At 42.9% G+C, this 25,461-nt stretch overlaps 1 long non-coding RNA gene across 1 annotated transcript in view; it reads right to left on the bottom strand.

The window, feature by feature from the left end:
* Positions 1-23,409: 23,409 nt before the first annotated feature.
* The window catches only part of LOC144791676 (uncharacterized), a 169,455-nt gene continuing 167,403 nt past the window's right edge, over positions 23,410-25,461 (bottom strand). Inside the window, exon 4 of the long non-coding RNA XR_013602450.1 lies at positions 23,410-23,546. This is a non-coding gene — a long non-coding RNA (uncharacterized LOC144791676). The remainder of the gene's footprint in view (positions 23,547-25,461) is intronic.

Here is a 25,461-nt window from a genome sequence, read left to right as displayed (position 1 = left end):
CCCGGAAACTACGATCAACCAGCCACGCCCTCGCCGTCGTTCCCCGCATCCGAAGAGCCTCAACGGGAGGAAGATCCTTCTCCTACCTGGCTGCCAAGACATGGAACTCCCTCCCCATCCACCTCCGCCTGACCCAAGACCACCTCTCCTTCAGGAAGCAACTCAAGACCTGGCTGTTCGAACAGTAGAGGACCCCCCCCGCCCCCAAGCGCCTTGAGACCCTCCGGGTGAGTAGCGCGCTATACAAATGTCTGATTGATTGATTGATTAATCAAAGGACTTTAGTTATCTGGTCTCGGTAGCGTATAGCTAGGATCGTTTCTTCCATCATAGCTGGAGTCTTGTCTGTGGCTTGGCTTGCCATATCGGAGCAGAAGTATCAAAAATAAAATTCCTGCTACGATTCCCAAAAGAAGAGGCAGGCCGCCGAAGAATGAATGAACAAAATTCGGGAAAATGCCTAGAACTGTTTCAAAGGGTGCTAACAGTCCAGAAAAAATTGTCTTAAATACATGTGCGATGCCACTGGTATCAGACATGTTTAAGATTTGACTTAACATTTCTACAAAATGCACGGGGCAATTTGTTGATAATAGGGAATGTGTCTCTGCAGCTGTCCTTGCAACTTGCAGATCATACGTTTCTTTGGACGAGGTTAAAGGCACAGTTGTCTGTAAAAGAATAGACTTCATTATCAATTTGAATAGAAGAGATATTCAAAGAAGGCCATATTGCCGCCTCCATGTCTGGATTGCTGTTTGGATACAATACTTGCATACAACAAGTGACCATGGAAGTAACGCTCACGAGATAGGCTTTTCCTGGCACCATGCCACAACAGCTGTGGTCACTTATTAGAACATAACTGCCGTTGGAAAGCTGTCTAAAGAATGGTTCTATCTGTGTTGCAGGAGTGCCATGCAGGTGACATGAAAGGTTATTTGAAGACCCTTCGCAGGCTCCATGCAAGTTAATACCTTGACACAGAAGTGTACCGCTTAGTGATTTTTTACAATTGTTACCACTAAGGAATACCTCCTTTTTTCCTTCACTATAACATTTGTGTGTATTAGGTAAGCTCCATGTTGACTTGATGTATCCTTTACTCAACCTTTCATACAGGCCTGCTGGTATATATTTTTGGCAATACTTAAACTGGAAAGTTGTTATCCAAATTGTAATTGTTCCGTGTATTATCCATTCATTGACAGGTCTCTCTGACATTGTCAATGGTAATCTCTCAAGTTTTTCAATGCTCAGAATCGTATACTCTGCTCCTTTTTGTGCCAAACTGATACATCTATCTCCACATCTGTAGTGCTATTACTATCAGGTATGGGCTTCGGAATAGACGGTTTATTTAAGTCTTTTATCTTGGCTAAACCAAGACAGGTTGTTTGCTGAATTGTGTCATTCAGGAATATTATCTGTTCTCGGATCATGCAGGCTCTAAATATTGCTTCTAGACCTTCTACCTGCCAGTCTTTGGAACCCCAGATGGTTTTTGTTTCAATGTTGTTTTTTAAAAATTCAAAACCAAATGTAGACATTTTGTCATAACATTCTTCAGATTAAATCAATTTAGTATTTGTCAACATTGTTTTCATTCCTGTATTATTTAACATTTTAAAATAAAATGTTTCTGGATCACTGTTGTTAAACCCTGAGAAGTATGGGAATTTCTCATAAAATGTTTTCGAGCTGCCTTTTGGCGGAGTTGGACAATGTTCCCATTGGTTATAATTAAAAACATTTCTAGGTTGTGCAGATTTATGCAAATAGTGATGACCAAAATGATTATAACAACATAACTCTTCATAATTTGATGAACCCTGTAAATAATCATGTTCTGTGAATTTAGCTGACATTACTAAGTCTGACATAATATTATTAATGTTTTTAAAGTCCCAATCATCAGAGAAAGTACTTGGTGTCACAAAGTCACTTAAGGAAACCTTAAACTGGTGTGGATATTTCAAGAGCTCAATCGGGCCATAGATTTCATAATCCGTTTTGTCCCATGCTACCCCACCGGGTATTGGATTGGCTGTGATGTTCACTGATGACAGTTCCCTTTTCTCGATGTGAGAGGATGTGTGAGGCTTTAGGACCAAGTTGATGTTCTGACTTGCTGTGTCCATTGTACTATATTTTCCATCAATGAATCTACCCAAACATAAAACCATGATGAGCCAAAGCAGGAGGAAAAGTACACCTAACACAATCCAAAATTCAATCCATGTTGAAATCAGATATGTTTCTTTCAGTTGATGAAAAAGTTCAGTCATTTTGTCTTTGAAAGTTTTTGTTGCTGGCGTTTCTTCATGCTCGCTTGGATCTTCAGAAAAGTCATCGAAATTGATGAAGTAGCCAGATGCAGTTCTGTCAATTGTTGGAATTGCTTCCGGATTTTCATTTGCTTTTGGATTTGTCTTTGTTTCATTAGCATAGTCTGAGGCTACATTGTTGTAGACAGGTGTTTCTTGACGAACTGTTGCAATTTGGGTTTCAAGAGGCACAAGTTCCATGGCTTTGTTGCATAGTGCTTTTTTATTCACTGCAGGTTTATCAAATGTGATTAGTCATTCAGTTTGAACCTCTTGGATTGTAGCAAGATTTGGTCTTCTTCTATTTCTTGGGAGTCCACTAGGTCTACTACTTATTATTGGCCACATGATTGTGGTTTTACCAGGTCGATGGATACAACTCGGTTCTCCTTTTTACCAACAAGGGGCGGTAGTACTACTGATCTTGTTCCGCTGACAGCTAAGACAGGTACTGCTTTTCTGTAAGAAGGCCCAAATTCCTTCTTCACTGCGATCTTCTCTCTGACTAGATCCCCAATCTTTGGAATCCAGAGAGGTCTTGCTGGGACAGTTGGTTTTTCTTCAGTGGCTGTTGGCTTTAACTTTATATTACTCAGACTTCTTCTTGTTTCATTTAAGTCCTGTAAAACAGCCAAACAGTCTTTGATACCAAAGGCTTTTTCTTCTACCACTGAAGTGTGACTATCTGAGTCCTGAATGTACATTCTAGTACCGAACAATAGTTCGTAGGGAGTGATACCTTTTAGAGTATTTCTTGGCAGATTGTTAAGACTACGTTTGACACTTGTTAAATGTTCGACCCACCCATCACCTGAACCTAATACCCTCGCCGTTAAAGATTGTTTTATGTCACTTTTTTTTCTTTCCACTACCGCATTTTTCTCAGGATGGCAGGGAGAAGAGTACTGCAATGCAATACCCATGCTGGCCATTGCCTCCTTGTAAGCTCGAGAGCTAAACGCAGGACCCTGGTCAGAATGTAGAATGCCAATTGCGTATGTGCCGATAAAGACTCGCAAATCTTTTATAACAGTTCTGGCGTCAGCCGAGTGCTGGGGTTTACATTTTAAGTGAATATAGTCTTAATTTTTATGGGAACACGTTTCTCCGGCTGGATTTTTTGCTTATAGATAGCCTGATGCTTTAAAGGAAATAAAGGAGTCCTGGCAGTAGTCTGGTGCGGTTCACAACTGTGATCTCTGTTGCAGTCTGGACAATCCTTTGCAAATTTGTAATTTTGCAGGCTCATCCCCGGCCACCAGTATTCTGATTGTAATTCTTTTAGAGATTTCACGATCTCTTGGTGCCTAAGACCCTCTCCCATGTGTGCGTCTGCTATCAATAAGACTCTCCTGTTCGTGTTTGGAATTACTCTGTCCCCCACTCCAGGGATTTGAGCAAAAGGAACGGAGTTTGCATTATTTATGTATGTATTATTGAGTGGATAGTCGGGAGGTAATGTTGCATAGTCGCCTTTTAATGAGGCTTTTACCGTCAGCATGGTTTCTCTATCTATGTGTTTTTTAGAACGCTTTTTTGTGGCTACGGAAGCCGGTTGAACCGCTTCCGCTGTGGCTCTGTTAGCCAATAAATTCCCTGCAACGTGAACGCCATCACGTCGATGACTCAGTGTATCTATCACATGAGTCTTTCGTAGTTCTTTCTGCAAAAGAACTACTTGTTCCCATAGCTTTGTATGCTTGATTGTGCCACCTTTTGCATCTTTGAAATCCGTTTTGAACCCAGTTCTGCAAGTATTCATTATAAGACTGAACGCAGTAATAGGAATCGCACACTATTAGTGTGGAGAATTCGCGATCAGTATTTTCAAGCGCCATCTTAAATGCTAGTAGTTCAGCTCGCTGAGCTGTACAATCTCATAGAGATTGGGTTTTAGTGACCAGTGGTCTAAATTTTCCTTCGTGCCAACGACCTTTAACAATCGCGCACGCAGTACTATATGCTTGTTTACCCCCAACTGTGGGTTGTGCTGATCCGTCTGTATATATTATACAGCCGTAATGTTCCAGAGGCAGAATTTCAGTCTGCAGAGGACATTCATATTCATATTGGAGAAATTCTTGTGTTTTTAAATTAAGTTCAAATTCGTATACTACGTCTGTTGCAGCAAGAGAATTAACCCATTGTATCCATCTCGGATGTAGAGCTTTAGCATTTGGAATGCTTGCTCTTGTTACTGCTTCTAGGGCAGGTACTGGTGTAACGATTATTATTCGTTTACCTTGTGCTAGGGCTCTTTCTTTTGCTACAGCAGTTTGAACCGCAGTTAGAATTTTTTCAGTAGAACTGATTTTCATTTCAGCTTGCGTGTACAAATGTGATTTGTAAGCTATTGGTACCGTTTCTCCCTCATTAGAGGTCAGGTATGTGAATCCGCATCTTCCTGGGATGACTCGGATTACAAGGTTGCGTATGTTTTCGCGAGTTTGCAATTTTGTTTTGGTTAACATGTCTGTTTGTAATGATCTTTGAATTTCTGTGTGTTTCGGAGTCCAATTTATTGGTTTGAAATCAGGTTTTATTAATTCATAGAGAGGTTTCACCCTCTCTGTATAATTTAGAATGTATGTTCTTCCGAAATTCAGGAAACCTAGTATTGATTGTAAATTCTTCAGCGTTTTAGGTGCTTGGAGTACAGCGCACTTCTCTAAGAAATTGTCTGCCAGGCTTTTGCCATCACTTGATAATTCATATCCTAAAAACAGGACAGTTAGATGGGCAATTCGTGACTTTTTAAAGTTGAATTTGTACCCATCAGCTACGAACCCAGTATTATGGTGTTCACTCTTTTCAAGTGTGTCTCCAGGTCATCATCTGTGAGATAGGTGTCATCGACATAGGATAATGCCTTATCATCATATATTTGTAGTAACTCTGTTACCCTTGCTGAGAATAATTCTGGGCTGTTCTTGAATCCCTGTGGGAGTCGACAGAATTGTTTTTTTGACCCCATTATTGAGAAAGCGGTTAAATACCTGCTTTCAGGTGCAATGTTTTGACAAAAGAATCCATTAGAGATATCTAATGTCGTTTTATATTTTTTGCGCATGATGTTATTCATTAGTGGTGCACTGTGTGAGTTTTGTACTGCAAATGTTTTGCATCAGGAGTTTAGGTGTCTGTAATCCAAAACTAGATGATATGAGTCCTCTGGCTTGGAGACAGGAAACAAAGGATTGTTCATTTGTGAGGAGCATGTTTTAATCACCCCCTGATATTCAAGTTGATCTAAGATCTCCCTGACTTGCTTTTTAGCTTCTTGTTTAACTGGGTACTGCCTTTGTGCAGTGGGTTGATTTTTTAACTGGATTTTGTGGGGAGGAGAATCCTCATCCCATCCTACATGATTTTTATATAATGCAGGGGCTTGGGCCACTGCCCATTTTCTTGCAAATGTATATTTTTTTATGGATTGGAATATGATTCGAGAAGGCAGGCATAATCATTTCTTCACCATGAGGGCACTCCCTGACAAACTCTGGTGGCCAGTCTTTCTCAGCCAACAGGATGTCATAGCTTTTCGAAAGGTTATCCCAAAAGTGACCCCTTACTTTCCTAGTTTTTTCCCCCTCTATACGCAATGTTATTTCGTATAATTTATGAGGTTTGCTAACTCTGGTGTCTGCAGTTTCCACTTGAATGTATTCATTCGTGTCCACTGTCTCCAGAAGATTCATCAGGATCTTGCGAGCTACGGTCACCTCCGCAGCGCTGTCTAGCATTGTCTGGGCCCCTCTCCGTTTTTCAGTTGTGTCCTCAGTATCCTCGGCATGTTTTATTCTAATACTTGCTACCTTCTTTTCTGGAAATTGTAATTTTTTACTTTGGTGAGCAGGTTCCTTGTCTTTGGACTTGACGTGCTCTTTCTTGTGTTCTGACCGCCCTCTTCTTTCTGATTTCTGTGAGAAAGTCTGAAAAGATCGAGAGGGACGTGTATCAATATCTTGATATCTATCAGGTTTTCTCAATTCATCCCTATCTCTAAGGTTGTATCTTTTCTCAGAGGGCTCCCTCTGGGGAGAGTTGTTTCCTTGGTCTGGAGATCGAACTCTCCGTTGAGGAGACCTTCCTCTGGACTGGAATCGTTTTTCTCTGGGAGTGAATTGTTTATTACCATCCCAACTCTTTTTTGGAGTATTCAGATTATTTTTAATAAAGGTTTTTTCAGGATTTTCAGTTAGTTGGGGTTTTACTGGTTTCCCACCCAAACTATGTCTACCTAGTTCTTAATAGGATTTTTCTATGATTTTGGCAAGTTCAAATGGTTGTTCTGCTATATCTGTTTCTTTCAATTTCTGACGGATCGCCACAGATGCTGCTTCTCCTTTTATGTTGGGTAATAATATAGCCGAGACCTGCTTGAAGTCTTTCAGTTATTTCATACCCAGGGTTAAAGCAGGTTCTGGACCGTATTCATTTTGAATCTGTCTTAGCACATCTGGTATTATCGCCATAGACCGAACACCATGTGTTTTTGTGTATATTGAAGCAAAGACTGTGCCCCAAGTGTCACAGTCCTCCACATGTGGTGCGGCCCCCATTGGACGACAGATAGTCAAAATTCTGTGTTTCTCATGAGGTGTTGTATCAGGAAATACTGCCTCTATCTGAGTGATTTTTTGTGCTAACCAGAATGGAATTTGTTCCCGTTTTGCGGGTATTTTGCCAATGGCTGATTGTATATTCTGTGGTGTGATTTTATTTGTGTTCCCCTGGTGAGGGGTTTGTTGTGGAATTTTTATTGCTGGTTGGACTGTTGAAATCCGCATTACATATTGGACCAATTGTCTATGTATTTTAATTAGTAGTTTTAGCTGAGCTAAAAGTTCCCGGTCTGACATTGTTTCAATGTCTGGATGTGGTGTGTAGCTGGCTAAACCGGCCACGTGGCTCCTGGTCTACCTAGTGGGCCGAGCCTGGTGATGTGATTTTGATGTTTTAGGGCGCCATTAAACCAGAGCAGGTGCTCTTCGTAAGTTAGTGGGATTTCAACATCCTCGAAAGGAGCGTATTCATCCGGAGGTTCCTCTATTTCATAATAGTGGAAGTCTAGTGTTACAGCGTTTGCTGCTGGAACGTGTATCCATGAAAAGAATACCTCTGTTTGCCGATATTCATGGGCCTCTACCACAAATATCACGGTACCAACTCTTGGTGATAGTCTATTTGCTATAAGTTTAAGAGTTATAGTTCTTCTTACATTGACCGGAATGAGTGTAACATTCGGGTCATTTTGCTGGATAGTTGTGTCATCCGCTAGGAGTTGAGCTGCTATTCTAGCTCTCTCCCTTTCTTCTCCATTATCTGACATTTTAATGACAGAAAGCTTTTTGCAGAGCAAGTTTAAAGGAAACAAAGATTAGGTGCACAATATTTTGGAACACTGTATCCTTCAACGTTGACTAAACCAAAAACTAATACATAGGAATCTCTTCTTACTAAGTTCCGGCGGATTTTATCCTTTTACCCACTCCAGACGTCTTTTGGAGTTTTTACGGGAAAAAGGGTTCTGTGTGAAAAAGCACGACTGAGTTACTCCAATGTCTTGCGTTCGATTATCGACTTACCAAACGTTAGGCGCCATGTAGTGTAGTTCCTATATTCCCAATAGGCTCTGCGCATTGGAATAATATAAACAGCAGTGTAGATGTAGGACTGAGGTCGACTAGGTCTATACTGACTATATTAGACTTAATTAGTTTTGCCAGCTAGCTCAGAGGTCACTAGAAACGTTCTCGAATGTTCAGGAAAGAGTTAACTCTCCTGATTTAGACAAGAAGGGATTCGTTTCTGACAACCGCATAAACATGACAACATTGCTCCCTCAGAATAAAGAGTAAATCTCTAGAGTCGTGTGAAAGCAATAGACGGTTATTTCACTCAGTCAATCGTGCATACTTAGTCTCACCAGAGTGCAGAGAAATAGAGAGACGGGCATTTTCATTAAAAGGTGTTATTTATTGAGCAGTCTTCTTTCTCATGCAAGATAAATGAAATGCCACAATTGCAATATTTATCATGAAGTAAAGTGCGTACAGTAAAAGTAGTATTATGAAATAATACTGTAAAAAAATTGATATGGTTTCTTAGCCATATGATACTTTAACATGGATAAAATATATACATACATAAAACATTGACTAACGTACTCAACTGGTGCTTCTAAGATACGCCTACCCCGGTGTACCTGACTTAAGCCTAATACGTGGGCAGGAGTAAGTAAGTAGCAGTTTAAGTTAAGTTGTTTTTTGTCAAGGAATCTGAATCAAGAATTCTCTTAAGGGTTTAGTCAGCTCCGTACCTTGGTAATAGAATGTAGGAGGTCTTGTATCTCTCTCTCAGGACTCGATCTCCCAGCAACCCGCAAGGGTGACTGGAAACACCGGAGCTGGAATTTTCTCGGCTGGAGAAAAAGACAACGTCTTTCTCAGTGTGCCAAAAGGGAGATGCGGTTCCTTCGGCTCTCGCATCAGCTGGGCTTTGGGTAAGTAGATAGCCGCTCTGCTCCAAACCACCGTGTGTTTGCTTAAGGCAACGTTGGTATATTTATACCTGAAAGGTGCCGGGTTTGACGTAAGGTTGGACATAAGACGTCACTAAGAACTAACAGTTCTTTCTGGACTCCAGGAGTTCTTGTGCAAATCAAAACAAGAGCAGGGGGATTTCCCGGGCTCCTGGAGGCTTGGTTTGTTTAAAGAACGCGTTGTACTTTTTAGGAGTCTATGGGAGTAGCCTTGCCGTATTTGGACTGCATGGGCTATTACTAAATATGGATATGATTCTTATGCCTTTATAAGGATAGTATTTGTTATAACCATATAAGGGCATAAATCGGGAATATCGAATTAGGGTCCTAGATAGAATCACAACACCATGACATCTCCATTGCATCATTTTAAGTGCCGGTTGAAAATAGAGCATTGCTTAGAAAAAGTAAAAACTGGAAATTGCCCCACAGCAGGTACCTCCTCGCAACTATTGCTTCAGTCGTCTGTGTACGTTTTCCTGATGCAGCCGGTGGTGGTTCAAACCCTATTAGCTCTCGTCTTTTCCATCTTAGCAGCATCAAAGTGAATCAGCCAGCTTTTCGCACAGTGATCCATTTCAAACTGTGACATGAATAGGAAAATAATACTCCCACCTATGTGAATCCAGCTAGGACAAGCAAGTACCAATGTCCACAAGCATATCCATAGTGAAGCCTCAGGACACTTCAGTCTTCCACCACGCGACCCATTTACCCCACAAACGTTTGAAACTTTTTTGGACAACATACATTGGTCGTTTCTCCACTGCACACCAGTCCACCCCCCCTGCGCCACAGTGTCATGGAAGGGACAGACGAGTCCAGCCAAAGGGCTGCTATATATATTGTTTTGCTACCATCAGTGCCGTGTTGAGACAGAGCTTCTCAGCCCTATTCCCGTCCAAACCATCAGTAACACCTAAACGTATGGTCATCGGGTTACGCGGGGCCTCCCAGCCCAGGAACTCAGTAAGTTCAGCCATCACTAGTTCCCAATAGCGCATAATAGCGGGACAGAGCCATACCATGTGACAAAAATCTGCTTGGGAGCAGTGACAGTGGGGACAGGCGTGAGGTAAGCCGCATCCAAATAGTATATTTAAACGAAGCGGAGCCGCGCCGAAGCTGTAACAGTTTTAGGGGCCATCAATGCGTCTCTCCAATCTGCGTCATCTAGTGAGCCTATCCAACCCTACCACTTATCCCGGAGAGAGGCGAGGGAATTGTGGGTGTTGTTTGTGAGGGATCAATAAATGCAAGAAATCCCCCCCTTACCCAGGTTGCCAGTTATGACCTGAGCCTCAAGTGGGCTATATGTCGGCAAGGAGTTCCCCTCTGAGATGTGTATATGAAGTGCATGGCGCAGCTGAAGACAGCGGTAGAACTGCAAAGCGTGGAGGGAGAACCGGGTCTGCATGTCTGAGAATTCGCAAATATGGCTTCTGTGCCAGACATCTCCCAGCAGAGAAATGCCATTGAGATCCCCGGATTTAAGACCAGAGAGAGAGCCATGTTCCGCACCACAAAAGGGTGCATTGAGTTAGTCTGCCTGACCAGCGTGTGTGGCGCAGGGCAGCTCACCAGGCCAAAAACACCCCACCTGTAATCTCTGGCAGGGTGTGAGGGATAGCCGTTCTGTACAGAATTTCATGAATACTGGAAAAACCCAGGGCATTTAATTCCAGGCGTAGGCCGGGTCCGTCCAGCCACCATTAAACCAGTCATACAAGGTGAGAAGCCTGGTCGCCAGATAATGTAGATGGAGGTTCGTCATTCCCCATCAAAGGGCGGAACACTACCTTGATTAAGTGCCAATCTCGGCCTCCGACCCCCCCCCATAGAAATTTAGTGGCCAAACCATCCATCTCTCGGAACCAGGACAGCGGGAAGGCGAGGGGCGTGTTTTGGAGCATATAGAGGAACTGCGGTAGGACCATCATCTTATAAAGAGCAATCCTGCCCATAAGGTTCAGTGGCAGAGTTTGCCATCGAAGGAGGTCAGCGCGTACCCGCTTCACCAGGGGTGCAATGTTAAGAGACCAGGCGAGATCAGGAAGGAGCGTCACCCAGATTACCAAGTATTTAAATGATTTTTCGTCGGAGAGGAATCGAGGACTGCCAATCGAAGCATCCTCTCAATAAATTTAGGGGGACCAGGACGGACTTGGCCGCATTCAATCTGAGACCAGAGACACGCTCAAAGAGACGAAAGGTGCAGAGACACCGAGGCCGTGAATGAGGTGGGTCCAACAGAAAGATCAGGAATTCGAGGGCAATCTTGTCCTCCGCCAGACCGGGCCATCACCACCGCGTGAGCAGCGGATCAGCATGGACAAGAGAGGCAAAGGGCTCCATCGCTAACACGAAGATGAGGGGCGAGAGGGGGCAGCCCTGCCTTATGCCCCTTCCAATGGGGAAGGGGTGGGAAAGGGCTCCATTAACCATCACCCAGGCCCGCGCCTTGCAGTAAAGGGTCTTGATCAAATTACGAAATGGGGATCCAACTCCCATCTCTGACAACACTGCCTCCAGATACTGCCAGTCCACAGAATCAAATGCATTCTCGAAATCCACGAGGAGCAAGGGGAGATAAGGAGTTAGTTGTTGTCGGTGTGCCAGAGCCAGGTAGAGCCGTGTGAGGCAGTGCCTGGTGTCCCGGGCACTGCCTCGTAGAATGGTGGTTTGGTGACTCTGCTACCCTTCCCTCTCTCCAACCAGACCAGAACGAGTGGAGTACGGACAGATACCCACTATGGTCCACACAAGAGGAAGAAATGTGGGAAGGCTCCTTTAACTAGGCGTATGAGGGAGAAGAGGACACGCCCCCAGCTGACGTATGATCAGTAGGATTGGCCAAAAGGGAGGAAGACCAGAGAACGGTGTGTGAGATCACCCAGGAGGAGTTTACAGCGTGTAGCAGAGTTCGAATGGCATTCAGAGAAGGAAAAGAGTACCGGAACAGAGAGGCGAACGGAGAACCACGCGAGGGAGTTGCAGCGCCAGGAGTCCAACGTCCCCACGAGTCCCCGAGCCACACTCCAGGAGGAGTGTGGCTTAAGCAGGTACTGCAGTGGGTGTCGGGCTGGGAGGCAGGGTGACTCGTCTCGATCATAACACAACCGGCCTGCTAGTGCCTGTTTTCCCTTTGCAAATAATCTTTCCAACCCTCCTCTTTCCCGTTATCCCTATCACGCTCTCGTCACAACCGCTTACCTCACTCCTCATGTATATAGCTTTGCTGTGTAATTACATGACCTCAGCGGTGCTCCCATCACTCCCTGGTACCCCCCGGGCATTTTCAAGAAGAGAATCGTGTCCTGACCGGCCATTTTATATTTAATTTCTGCATGTCCTACGGTGTGGAAACTGAGGAGGAGCCGTACTCATATACCGGAGGGAGAAGAGTAACGCCGAAGAGACTCCTCAGAGGGCTTTATCTACGCCCGGAACCATGATGCGGGGACATGGAGTAAACTAGAACTACCATGAAACGCATCTAGGTCCCTAACCAATGCGCGGTGACAAAGGAAATGACCCTAACCAATGGTGGGCGATAAGGCATTAACAATAGTGACGCTAGTACCTTAACAACAGTATCTAGCACAGCTTATATTTTAGCCTATCAGAGACAGCGAAAAATGCGCCCAATTAGAACACGGTTTGCATTTAAAACGCAGGGACATGGAGCAGACTAGAACTCCATGGAAACGCATCCAGGTCTGTAACCAATGCGCGCTGACGAAGGAAATGACCCTAACCAATGGGCGGGTGTTAAGGCATTTACAACAGTGACGCTTGTACCTTCACAACAGTATTTAGCACAGCTTATTGTTCCACCTATCAGAGACAGCGAAAAGCGCGCCCAATTAGAACACGGCTGGCATTTAAAACAGGAAAGGAGGCGGCAATCACTCATTTCATTTTCGGGAAATCTACCGGAGGTGACTGATGTGACGGGCTGCCAGGAGAAAGGAGCAGGGAGGCCGACCATAATCTGAAAGGTAATAAGGAGAGCAATAATGACTAACCTAACTTAGGTAACATGTCCTGAGGAGGCTGGCATTGTGCTATTAATATAGATCGAGATGGGGACAAGATAGGGAACCCAAGTATAGCGCGCCGAGCTCTGAAGGGTGGCGGAGTAAGAAGAATAGACTACCTTCGTGATAGACTAAACTAAAAACGCAGACAGGAGTAACCACATAGGATATAGTAGGAAGATCTGATTACTAATATCTGAACGATATATTCACAGATAACTACACAGTCACGTGATCATCCTCAAGTCAGGTGACAAGTTGTGCGCTGTCCTACGATCATACCAAAGAAGATCGAGATATCAGCGGGGTTCGATTCCCTATTTACCTGGTAAGGGAAATGATGCAAGCAAAGTTGATCATAGTGTACAACAAATACTGAATAAGCGAGTGATCAATTAAATTTTGCAGGTAAAGAACCGCTCCATTTAACGGTGGCTCCTCCTGGCAGCGATACCCAACAAGAACAAAACAGACCAACAGGTATATGGTTAATTGTAATAACACCTTCAATAACAGAGGGAGGATAATCTATATAAAATATAAAGCACTAAGGGTTAAACGTATGCCCCTAGGCCCAGAGACACGACCTGAAGCACGCCTGTCAATACAGATGGCTAGTTAATGAACATTGGTCCAGTACCCAAACCAAAGAGGTAGGGAACCATGACAAAACCGATCTGGGAATCATGAATAACCAGGTAGAACTTAAAGTAAAAACAAAAAAGGATGAATGACTAAAAATAAAAATAAATGTCTTTTATCCAGGGCTTTCACACCTGTTAATTGAACACGGCAGATGGTGATTTTTCCTTTCTGGGATAGTCAGTACCCTCCAGCAGAGCCATTTTTACTTGTCTGAAATAAGGTAGGCTGACTCTAATAGTTGTTTTGAACAAGATAATGTAACAGCAGTGGAATAGTGAATTCCAAGGGAAAGGCAAACAAAGTTGATAGGTTGAAGTTGTGTAAGATAAGTCAGTAGATGTTGATAACCCGAATGGGAATTTGTACAGGATACCATGGAAAAACATTGTTTGAATGTTAAAAAAAGAAGGGCTAGCATGTCTGGGCAAGATGTACAAAAAGGCTGATAAAAAACAGATGCAACTATGACTACATGTAGAGTATAAGATTGCATGAAGATACAGTAATGTGACAATGTATGGTAATTTTGTGTTTCTTAACTGTTTAGAATCAGTCCTGAAGAAGGTGTTCAAAGAAAAAAACCGAAACGCCGCGTCGACCTTTGTGATTCTTTGTGTTTTTAATGATGTTGCATAAAAGTTTAAAAATTTTTATGATGAGTAAATAATTGCCTATATGTAATATGGGGTTTTAACCTGTTTTTTAATGGTGTTCATAAATTACAATTGATTGTGTGAACTGTTTTTGATAATAAAAATATCTTTGAAACAAGATTTTTACCAAACAAGTGTTACTATATGCCTTAAAATACGACTACAGCCTAAATTTTCTATGTAGTGATATGTCTCAGACATTTTTATAGCCTGCTACACACCGATGAACCTTTGTCCTATATGTGCATTTGTACCTTTGCCTTTCCCGCCTATTGAATGGGCATGCTGTCTATAGTGAGATACCTTCAGGAATTATACTGAGTTTGGATATACTTTTGGATGTCCATTGTTTTACTCAGGACAATTTTTTACCTTTGACTCCTCAGAGGGCACCAGTAACCACGGATCCAGCATATTCCCGAGAAAGACTTACTTCAGGTAGTAAAAGGACATTTACTAAAATAAAGCTGTACATATCCAGATCCAAGCTCCGACTCATTTCTGCAACCCCGCCACACATTGTTAATTTCTTCCGGAGTATTCAGGAGATCAAGGTCCTTTGCCTCATTGTCAGTGAGCTGTGGGAGGGAGAATCTTTCACTCCGGAGGAGTTCCGACAGAGCGAGGTCTGGAGGCCGGGTAGATTACAGAGAGGCGTAATATGAGGCAAAACACTGGGCCACCACCATGGGGGTCTGGTGGGTCCCCCCCTGGGAGTCCATCACTTCTAGAATAATACGGTTAGCCATAGGATAAGTGGCCAAACGGTGGAGGAGCTTCCCATTTTTATCCCCCCATCCATACACTCTCGCCACAGAGGACCTCCACAACAGCTTAGGGGATTCCATTGAGGCCTGTCTGAGCTAGTCTCTGAGAAATGTGAGTCTCTGATCTTGGCATTCCGTTCTGTCCCCTGGCGGGTGGGCCTCCAACTGGGCAGATTGGGCCTCCAGGAGTGCGAGCCGGGCCTCCTGCTTCGTGCGTTGATTTTGAGTTGGCCTTGGGCAAAGCTGCAAATAGTTGCCTTAGCGGCCTCCCACAAGGTACTAGGGGACGAAACCGAGTCTTGGTTAGTGGTGCAGCTCAAGCCCTACATGTTTCCTGAAGTCTTTGTCCTGACAAAAACAGGCGTAAAGACTCCAGATCTGTCATGAAGAGGCCGGGAGGCTACCCAGGTGCCTAGAATGGTCCGATAGGCCTCTGGGAAAGATAGTGATGGCTTTGATCGAACGACAATCCAGGGCAGGGAGAAACAGATAGTCCAGTCTGGCATGAGTGTGGTGGGTGGTTGATGTGTGAGTGAACATACGAGTGGAACCAAAGTCGCCAAGCATCACCAAGCCCCAGAGTTGCAGCCCAGTTCGAAAGGACGGTGGATTTGGAAACCCGAAAGGCAAAAGGGGCTGCAGCAGAGTCAAGGTCTGGGGCCATAATGGCATTATATATCCCCCCCCCACTACGGTGTCCCCGGGGCAGGGCGGCAACTCGGGTGGGTATTTTCAAAGCTTTTTTCTGTTGTAGTATATCAAAGATCTGCAGATGTGTCCAAAAATCACATATGCTCTGTTTTGTCTAACCTCTTTGACGCTTATGATGAGCTGAGCTCGTCATGAGCCATGGCGCTCCGGTGCTCATGACGAGCTCAGCTCGCCATGAGCCGTGGAACGCTCAGGTGCGGGGAGAATTCCCCTCCTGTGCTGAGCGTTCCACGGGAGGCAATGCACCTGTGACGAGCTGAGCTCGTCATGAGCACAGGAGCGCCGTGCCTCATGACGAGCTCAGCTCGTCATGAGCATGCGGGTGCTGTGCGCGCCCCCCTCCCCCCCAGCACAGCGGGGGAATAACCCCCGCAGCCAAGGGGCTAAAGTCCAATCCATTGATCCTTGTATCTTTTGCTAGAACTGCTTGACAAAAATATGTGCTTCATACGTCAATCGGAGCTCTTGATTTAGCACTTTCGAAGAAGCAGAGAAACACATCAACAAGTTGTTCCTGTTTCTCTTAGGTTTTGAACACTGAGCAGTTACATTTGTAATTGCATATATTATGAGTATAATAGTAATGATAGACTTAGCAAGTTAAAGTTGATTATAGGGGTACGTAATATTTCTGTCTCTAGTATCTTGGAAAGAAATGGTAAATTGTGAATCTTTCTTCAACCACTGTTGAGGGGGAGAAGATGTGTAAGTCTACTCTTTTGTGAAACTTTACACTCAGGATTTGTGAATAGTCCAAAGTAGTAAAATACAAAGTGAAATGGTAAACTTATATAAGTAAGGTACTCACATGTGTAAGTTACCTTTGTGAATAGCCCCCTGTATGCTTCAGGCTGGGGGAGTTCAGAAGGTAGGATAATGCCATCATCCTGCAGGAAGGTATCATATCTAGCTTTCAATCGCAATCTAAGCCTGCTGTGTAGGAAGATAGGTGGACTTCTTGTTTTTTGTGCCGCAGATAGATTTGATGGGATAAATTGTTTCTCTCTGTAAATGTCCCTTAATGTTTGCATTTCAATGTTTTTGAGTTGTTGGCATGCTTCGTCATCCATTGTGGGTGAAATGGATGCAGTTTTCTAATTGGCATATGAGTTGAATACATTACTAAGGCCTCCCAACGTTTTCCAGGCAATTCTTGTGCAGATAGCAGGACTTTCATCTCAAGTGCCCCTGAGATTTACATTATAGCCTGCTGCGGAGGACTATACCGATTGTTAAAGGCCCTGAACCCGAGTCATTGGCCTGAGCCATAGGCGAGAACATGGGCGTAACACAGGCCCTACAGCCCCCGCATTGTGAGAGGTGGCCTGAGCTCCAGGGGCCACCTTGGCTACCAACTATTTGTAGAACCGACCTATTGCTTTCTTATAGATGGCTTAATGAAGTCTGCTTACATTGATGTGAAAAAAAGTTTATTATTTTGTTTTTTTAAAACAAAATTCTGAATTTTGCCCGAGGACCTCTGATTTCCCTGGCAGGATAGCTATAGTTAGTCACAAGTTATTGTGAATGTGCGTCTTGTTTAGTTTGCTACTGCTTCCATGTTTGGGCACTTAATATTGGTAACCTGTAGACATCATACGAGCTGTCACATCCCCCGTCTGAGTCAACGTAGGTGCAGTCTGTCGAGGAATGCAGATCCAAAGAGAATTTTTGTGGGTCCTTAGCCGGCTGCGTTTTTGCTAATAGCTAATTCCAATACCAAACCACAGCCAACTGTTTCCCTTATCTTGAAATTCTGCTTTTATAGCCACAAAGAATGGAATTCCAATACCTGCCTTTCACATCAGGTAGGCATGTGGCTTACCTAAAAAGGGCCCTGATAGTTGGTTTTTTATTGTTTTCCATGATGAGGATAAACTAAAGACACACTTTTATGTAAGGCAATGGAAAAACGATTGATGCAGTTAATCGGTGGTACTTTCCATGGCTTAGACGTCTGCACCAAGAAAGAAAGAACAGTTACATTTATGGCGGCAAAGAACAAGTGGGTTTTGTTTATCATTGATCAGGGCTTGGCATTCAGGACATACTCTTCTTGCCAATGGCTGACCGCACAGTGTTCAGCGCTTTGACAGAGAACACTCTATATTAACACCTACAGCGTATGCCAGAACTGTTAACATTTGGAAAATAGAAAGAATAATGTTAACAAAAATGTGAAAAAAACATGAGTTTGCAAATACTAAAGTAACTCTTGAACACCTTAAATGGTTTGATTATCTCACACACGTTTATTGTCAAATTATTCTGGGAGAGAATAACTTTATAAAACCATACACAATGTGAAGACTGTACTGCATGTAAAAGACGTGCCTCTGTTCCAAGGTCATCTCTTTCTAATCCCAGTACTGGTTCTGGATGTAAATTAGAGCACTGATTATGATGAACACATGTTCCATGACAATGACACATCTCTGATGGGCACGTCTTCCCGTGGATGTGTTTTGATTATTTGTAGGTAACAGACTGGATCCACCTACTCTTTACAAAGCAGTAGCTTTCCGTTGCTGCCAGATGGCGCTGTGGGTCTCCAGATGTGACAACATTCTGCCTTATAATGCACCATGGTACACCTCATATCTGTTTCTTTCTGGCACTACGTTCTTGAAGTTAAAAATCAGCTTCAAAGGAGTAGAACCAAATGTTTCTGTTGTGTTGTATTGAAGGATTTATATTGTGCTTACTACCCCTATATATGGTTCTATAGTGCTTACCTACATGGACAGCAAGCTACGTCATATAGGATGTATGCCTGAAAGGGCGTTATCTTTGTTGCACCCCATGCCTGAAATCTTGGTGGCGGTCTAGGTGTTCTTAGCCAAGCATGAATACAAGTCTTATTCTGCTAAGTTTCCAAAGGTCAAGCAAGGGACACAGTCCCAGAAACCATGGGACCTGAACAATGCATGGCTGCACAAGGTAACTGACTCACATCCAGCCCCTCCGCCCTGCCTGAAGGCAAGAGGTTGACTGGAGCCAGGAGTTATGCAGTCCACCTTTTAATGGGAATGGTGTTTTGCAATGCTATACCTTCGTAGTGACGGATCCAATGTTTGTTGTTTTGTTCCTGTTTTAATCACAACATATTTTCTGATGTTACTAAATAGATCTGGGATCATTTACTGAGAGATTTTTTTATTCTGCTGTTGTGCTGATACTACTAGTCAATGACAAACATGTTCCAAAGTAGCCTACCAACTCAAATTTTCACTATTAAGGGGTAGACAAAGCTGTCTTAGAGAAATAGTGTTTGCCTGACTATGGGCTAATTTGAATTGTGGCTGGAGAATTTGCCCCACCAAATGCACGGCTTCCTAAACATCTTATACTACGTAGTTGTGTTGTTTTTTTTTGTATTGTGAAAAGGGTTTTCCGAAGACCCAATAATTTGACCTTTCAAGTGGACTTTATCTCAGCTTACCTGATAGTTATCTCCAGCTTGTGCAGAACACAGCAGCCAGTTGAACCAGGGCATTACCTGGAGAGATCATATATCTCATCTGTGAAAACTATGAAGCTCTACTGTCCCTCGATTCCATCAGTCAAGATGTGGAAGTCGTTCATGCTCTGTATTGCAGGGAGTGGCTTGGGATCGACTTCCCCATGGGCTGCGTAGGATCTCACATGATTTAGCCATCTGTAGCAATTTCTTGTTTTCCCTTCTGAGGTCATAACATAAGTGTTTGGAATTGTAGCTGATGCCAGCATGAAAATCTGTGGTGCATGCACTAATCACATCCAGATTGGACTTTGCCAATGGACTTTATCGCAGTTTACCTGATAGGTTGATCTAAAATCTTCAGGTTGTGCAGAATGTTTCTGGCCAGTTGATCCTGGGCACTTCCTGGTAGAAATCATATTTCTCATCATCAGTGAAAACTACAAAGCTCCACTCCAGTTATGCTTCCCTTGGTTCCTCAATTTCATCGATAACGATGTGGAGGTCATTCCTGTTCGGTACTGCATGGGGCTGCTTCGATTCAACTTTCCCTTGGGCTGCATAGGATATCACATGAATTAGCCTTCAGTGAAACCTTAAAAACTCACCCATTAATGTATTACCTCGGGGGCTATTTCCATTCTCCTCATGTTCCTGCACTATAGCACCAGGACACTCCTTGGAGTAGCCATGCACTTTATAAATCTCTTTATTCATTCATTCATTCATTTATTCATTTATTCTCTATGGTCAGAAACTCATTCCCCCAGGGTCAATCTCTACAAGGTGCACAGTCAATCTCTTAATCTTCATTTATAACAATTGTGAGATCCTGATCTAAGAAATAGGTGCCAACCTTGAACAAATGGATCTGCACTTCAAAACCCATTATTGATCTCTAAAAACCCCCAACCCAGCAATGTCTCCTAACACTCCTGCCCCCTGAACTTTTATCCCAACTCCAGTCCCTACTCTTTTTGCACACATCATCCACCTCTAATTTCATAATTCCCAATGCACAGATTATTAGCTAATAGGAAACAAATGATCTCCTTGTTACTAACACAGGCTGCTTAAAACTCTTAATAAAGCTTAAATTGTCCCCCTCTTTACAACTCACACTATTGCAAGTACTTCTTCTTCCTGGTGTGTGATCTGATCAACAATTACCTACTCCACCCACCCACCTCTGTTCTTCTAATATTACCACTAATTTCACCCCACTACCTTATTCTAAGTCATTCTAGCCCCCCAACTTTGCAATCCAAACAAACAGTCAATATACACTGTCTACAGGCATCCAATAGCTGCTCATCTACTACTAACTCATGTGTCCACCTCCCCTTAACATCATGCCTAGCATGAAAAGTTCCAGACCATCACAATGATGGGATTGCCAATGGTTTTTCTAGTTTTCATAAAGAGAGAGCATCTGCCCTCTACAAGTGAGCATAGTAACACGTCTAGACAACCCAAACCATCTGCTTGAAGCTGCTACATAAAGACGTTTAGAGATTTTACTGAAATACACATGCATCAAAGCCAAATTGGCCTATTACGTGTGGAAGGGCTATCTTCGTAAGAGATACTTAGTACAGGCAAGCCAGGCCTGATTGTATGTAACATGAGCGCCACTAAATATGTAGAGTGAACTTCTGTAAGGTTTGGGGCAATAAAACTAATGTACCAAATGGTGAAAGGTCAACATATTATTCTAGCTGCAGCTTGACAATAGTCCCACTAACATAAATTACAAACTCTGCAGAAAGGAATCCTGCATTCTTTCACCTGAAGCACTATGTGTGTTTGTATTGATTAGCACTGCAAGGTTATACAGCCTCACACGGAACAAGCTTGGAAGAAAAAAGTTATGAAAGCTGACTACAGTCAATTTACTTTTGAGTGTAACTCTACCAGAGACATTGTTTGTGCAGATAGGTTGTACACAAATGCCCCCTCTTCTCTCCATATAGAAGCATTGGGAAAAAGGTATAAAAAGGCTTGGGACTTTGGGTGAGACAGACATAGAGACTAATTGCAAGAAAGGACGGTATACAGCCATTACAACGAAACTTTTACAACGACATACCATTACAACGCAATTTTTACAACGCAAACTCTTACAACGCATTGCTCTGGGGGCGCTCTATGATAGGGAATAGGTTAATTTACTATCCAATAACCTTCCCTACTATCCTCGGGGACTGGAGTTGGAATAGTAAATTAAACTATTTACTATCCAGCGCCTAAAAGCATTATGCGTTGTAAAAGTATGCGTTGTAAAAACTGCGTTGTAAAAGCATGCGTTGTAAAAGCATGCGTTGTAACGTCATATATCCGAAAGGACATGTAAGCACTCCATTATCTGACGGAAGGAAGGTCATCTTTAGGTGGTAAGTGGTAATAGTTACATGGCTTGTCATAAAATAGCTATGGAGAGTACTAATAGCTCAGCCTATACCATAACAATGAGGCTAACATCATATATTTATAGGTCCTCGGTAGGAGTTACATTTATTTATTAGGGATGTGTGGTGAAAATTGCTTTGGATTTTTTAAATATTAATATTTTTTATACAATGACGGCTGAGATTGCCATAATAATTAGCATCATTCGGATACATGAGATTTATGTGCTGAGACTATATAATAAATAATCTACTATTGTGCAATTCGCAATAGTTGTATGTGTCTTTGTTATTGAGTGCCAGGGTAAAGGACTTTCCACCTGAAGATAAGAGATTCCCTTGCCAGGTTGTATAACTCATAATATTCTCAATCTGGATGAGCCTAACATCTCCTAGAGAAACGTGAGAGACACATGTCTATTGTAGTTTTCTCCAAAGATGGTCCAGGACACATTTTCTCATGGGTGGGCCCCCTCTAAATTGGCAGGTTTTAGGCCTACCAGATATATTAAGAATTAGCAATTTCAACTTTTTACACACTTAGGGGCATATTATCAAGAACGGCGTTACATTTTCGCCGGTTTAGCGGCAGAAAACTGCAGCTAGAATGGCGAAAATGGGCTTGATAATATGCCCTGGAGAATTCCAATAGAAGTTCATGTTCTAGTGTGCACATGGGCTTCTATTGGAATTCTCCACGGCATATTATCAAGCCAATTATCGCCGCTTTAGCGTCAGTTCTCTGCTGCTAAACCGGCGATAATTTTAACGCCGTCTCCTAAATCCACATTCAAAACTAGACCCTACATGAATATAGAACAAAAACTGAAGAGAACAATGTAACGAATACCCTACTAATAAGGGCATAAGAGACCACCTAAAAGAATTTGATTTGAACATGAGTTAAGATACATCTCTAGACGTTCATTTCATCCATACAATAACAAGCAATTTTAAAAAGGTCGACACCAACCAAGAAGAAAAGGGATTTACCTGGAAACATTTGCTCTAATCAAGGCATTTTACTCTCTTTTAGCATGAATAGTCAATTCACTCTTACAAACCCTATGCATAAATGTTGAATGGCTGTAAACAGGAAAAGCGAGATTTCAAATTTAAACATTTCAAATGAGTTATTTCTTATATTCTTTACTGAAACATTAGTTGAATGAATCATCGCAACTTGCCAAAGACATAAAAGTCCTTTCAAAATTCGCTGTCACCCTCTTGAACAGATCAGCCAAGATACAGACAGATAAGATGGATGTATGACGTTACAACGCATGCTTTTACCACGCATGCTGTTACAACGTAAGTATTACAACGCAAACCTTTACAACGCATTACACTTGGTGGTGCTGGATAGTGAATAGTTTAATTTACTATTCCAACTCCAGTCCCCGTGGACACTAGGGAAGGTGTTGGATAGTAAATTAAAACTATTCCCTATCCTAGAGCGCCCCCCAGTGTAATGCGTTGTAAAGGTTTTCGTTGTAATACTTGCGTTGTAACAGCACTGTGTGGTAAAAGTTTCGTTGTAAAGGATGTGTCCCGATAAGATAGATGATAAGAGCAAAATCAATCAAGATGCACAGATCAATTGTCATTTTACACAATGCCAATGACTCTCAATTGCCATAAAGAACACTGATTCTCACGCACCAAAAGATTTTACATTTTTTTGAAGAACAACTGTTTGAACCCAGCACGAGTTCCCTATCCAGGTAAGAATACAACATTTTCTTCCGAGACCTTATTTTCTATTGGGTAGATGAACAAAAATGTCATACCTCCTCCATTACTGTGTAGGTTTGTATCATTTGGTGTCACTCACCTCTCCACAAATTCCACATAAATTTGACAGTTTAGACTTTGTCATCCCGCAAGACATTATACTCAAGATCGCCCCTCTTCACAGGTTCATTGCTAAGACTGCATGCTCATCCATTTTTCTCCACAATTCTTGTTACTGATTATGACTGAGTAACCTAGAAGACCAAAACATCATGTTATATTACAGACTTAGCAGAGATACTCCCCCAAGGTAAGAAAACATTATATCCGATTATAGACATACAAGCCCAAAAAGCTACTAAAGAACTAAAAGATGGCAAAGTAACTCCTAGAACCTGGAAAAGAATATTATATGAAAACCCAAAGTCAAACAATCAGTTGTGAGTTGAAAGAAGTAAATAATGCACTAGATAAAATAAAATAATCTCAAAGAAAACTATAGGGAGTCTCCCTGCTCCTTTGTAGGGACAATGAAAAAGATTGAACTCTCCTTCACTCAGCCTATGAATCCACAAATGTACAACAGGAGTCTGCATAAAGCAACATGTTCCCGGGCTAAAATCATTGAAGTCTCATGTTCAGAAATAGCTGAACTTATTGCCAAGATGAAACAGACTTCCCACACCTCGTTACCCATCCCCACAACTCTTATTTGTTCACCTTAGTTATAACCAGGAACCCAGGGGATGAGGACTGTTTACAGTAGGATTACCTAGGTTTCCATTATGATCAAGAAGAGATTTCCAGAGCATATTTGAATTGTTTGCATGATTACTAATAGCTCTTTTCAAGTGTTTTGTGTACCTTGGATAATCAGTATTAAATGCCAATTTCAGTCACTAAGATTAAAGAAGAATTTACATTTTTCTGTGTTTCTGCCAAGGATACTTTCCTTACATTTGGCACTGAGTTTATTACTTAGTCGTCTCTGTTGATTGCCTCTGGGTCCAAGCACAAGATTATGGATAGGGGTGACACTGCAGCTTTGCTGCTATTGGATCTCAGTGTGGCCTTCCACACCACATCTAACAACTGACTGTTGGAGAGCCTGGGAGGTTATGGGGTTGTCATAGTGCTTTAACCCCTTGCATGCGCCGGACGCGGCCCCTGGCCGTCCGACGTCACAGTGGGTGTGTGCAGAGGACGGCCGGGGGCTGTCCGAACCCCGCCCACTCATTATTTCCCCAGCACTGCAGTGGAATTTGCACCGCGGTCAAGGAGTGGTTGGTGTCTGTTAGAAATGGGTTAGCTAGGGTATGCACCTAAGCCAGGCTGAGTCCACCACTCTAGTCAGGATACAGGGATTACAGGTCTAAAATAACTCCTTCTCACCCCCTTTGTAGCTTTGGCCGAGCAGTCAGGCTTATTTCAGAGGCAATGTGTAAGGCATTTGCACATAATAAACATAAAAACTGTGAAAGCACTATAAAAGAACACCACACCAGTTTTAGAAAAATATCCAATGTTTATCTGTGTAAACAAGACCAAAGCGATAAAAATCCAACATACAGTAATCCATAACACCTATACACCAAAAATAGACTTTATATACAGTTTCTTGAAGTTGCTTTCGAAGTCCATTCCGAGCTATCACAGTGTCATGAACAACGAATCCATCAGTTCTGGTTGACCGTGGCGTTGCAGGCCTGCTACAGTGTCAGGGACACCTATAAAACAGTACCTTTGGAGATGCAGGATGTTGAACCATGTAGTGAGCTCTGGAGGTGTGGTGTCGGCTGGTGTCAGTTCCGGAAGTCGGTGCAGGAGTCCTCGGGTCCTCGAAGTCACACACGTTACAGGTCAAACTCTGAAAGTTTGAAGTCAGGAGCAACGGCAGGTGTCATAGCTGTGGTATGAAGCAGAGCTGTGTGATGTGCTGTGCCCTTAGGTCATGGTACAGGCAGTGGCTCGTGACAGTTGTCCAGCAGTGTCAGTGAGGCCAGGGCTACAGTGCAAAGCCAAGTGGTGCTCAATGCTGTGCTGACAGCTCATGGCGCAAGCAGCAGCATTGTCATTGCTGAAGCGCTGTAGTCTGTAGACCCAAGGCTGCCTTGTGAGATGGGGCAATGCAGTGTGCAGGGCCCACAGGCCGCGGTGCAGGTAGTGGTG

This window comes from Lissotriton helveticus, chromosome 1_1 (assembly GCF_964261635.1).
Source record: "Lissotriton helveticus chromosome 1_1, aLisHel1.1, whole genome shotgun sequence".
Classification (NCBI taxonomy): Eukaryota; Metazoa; Chordata; class Amphibia; order Caudata; family Salamandridae; genus Lissotriton; species Lissotriton helveticus.
This window is presented reverse-complemented; position numbering and strand designations above follow the sequence as displayed.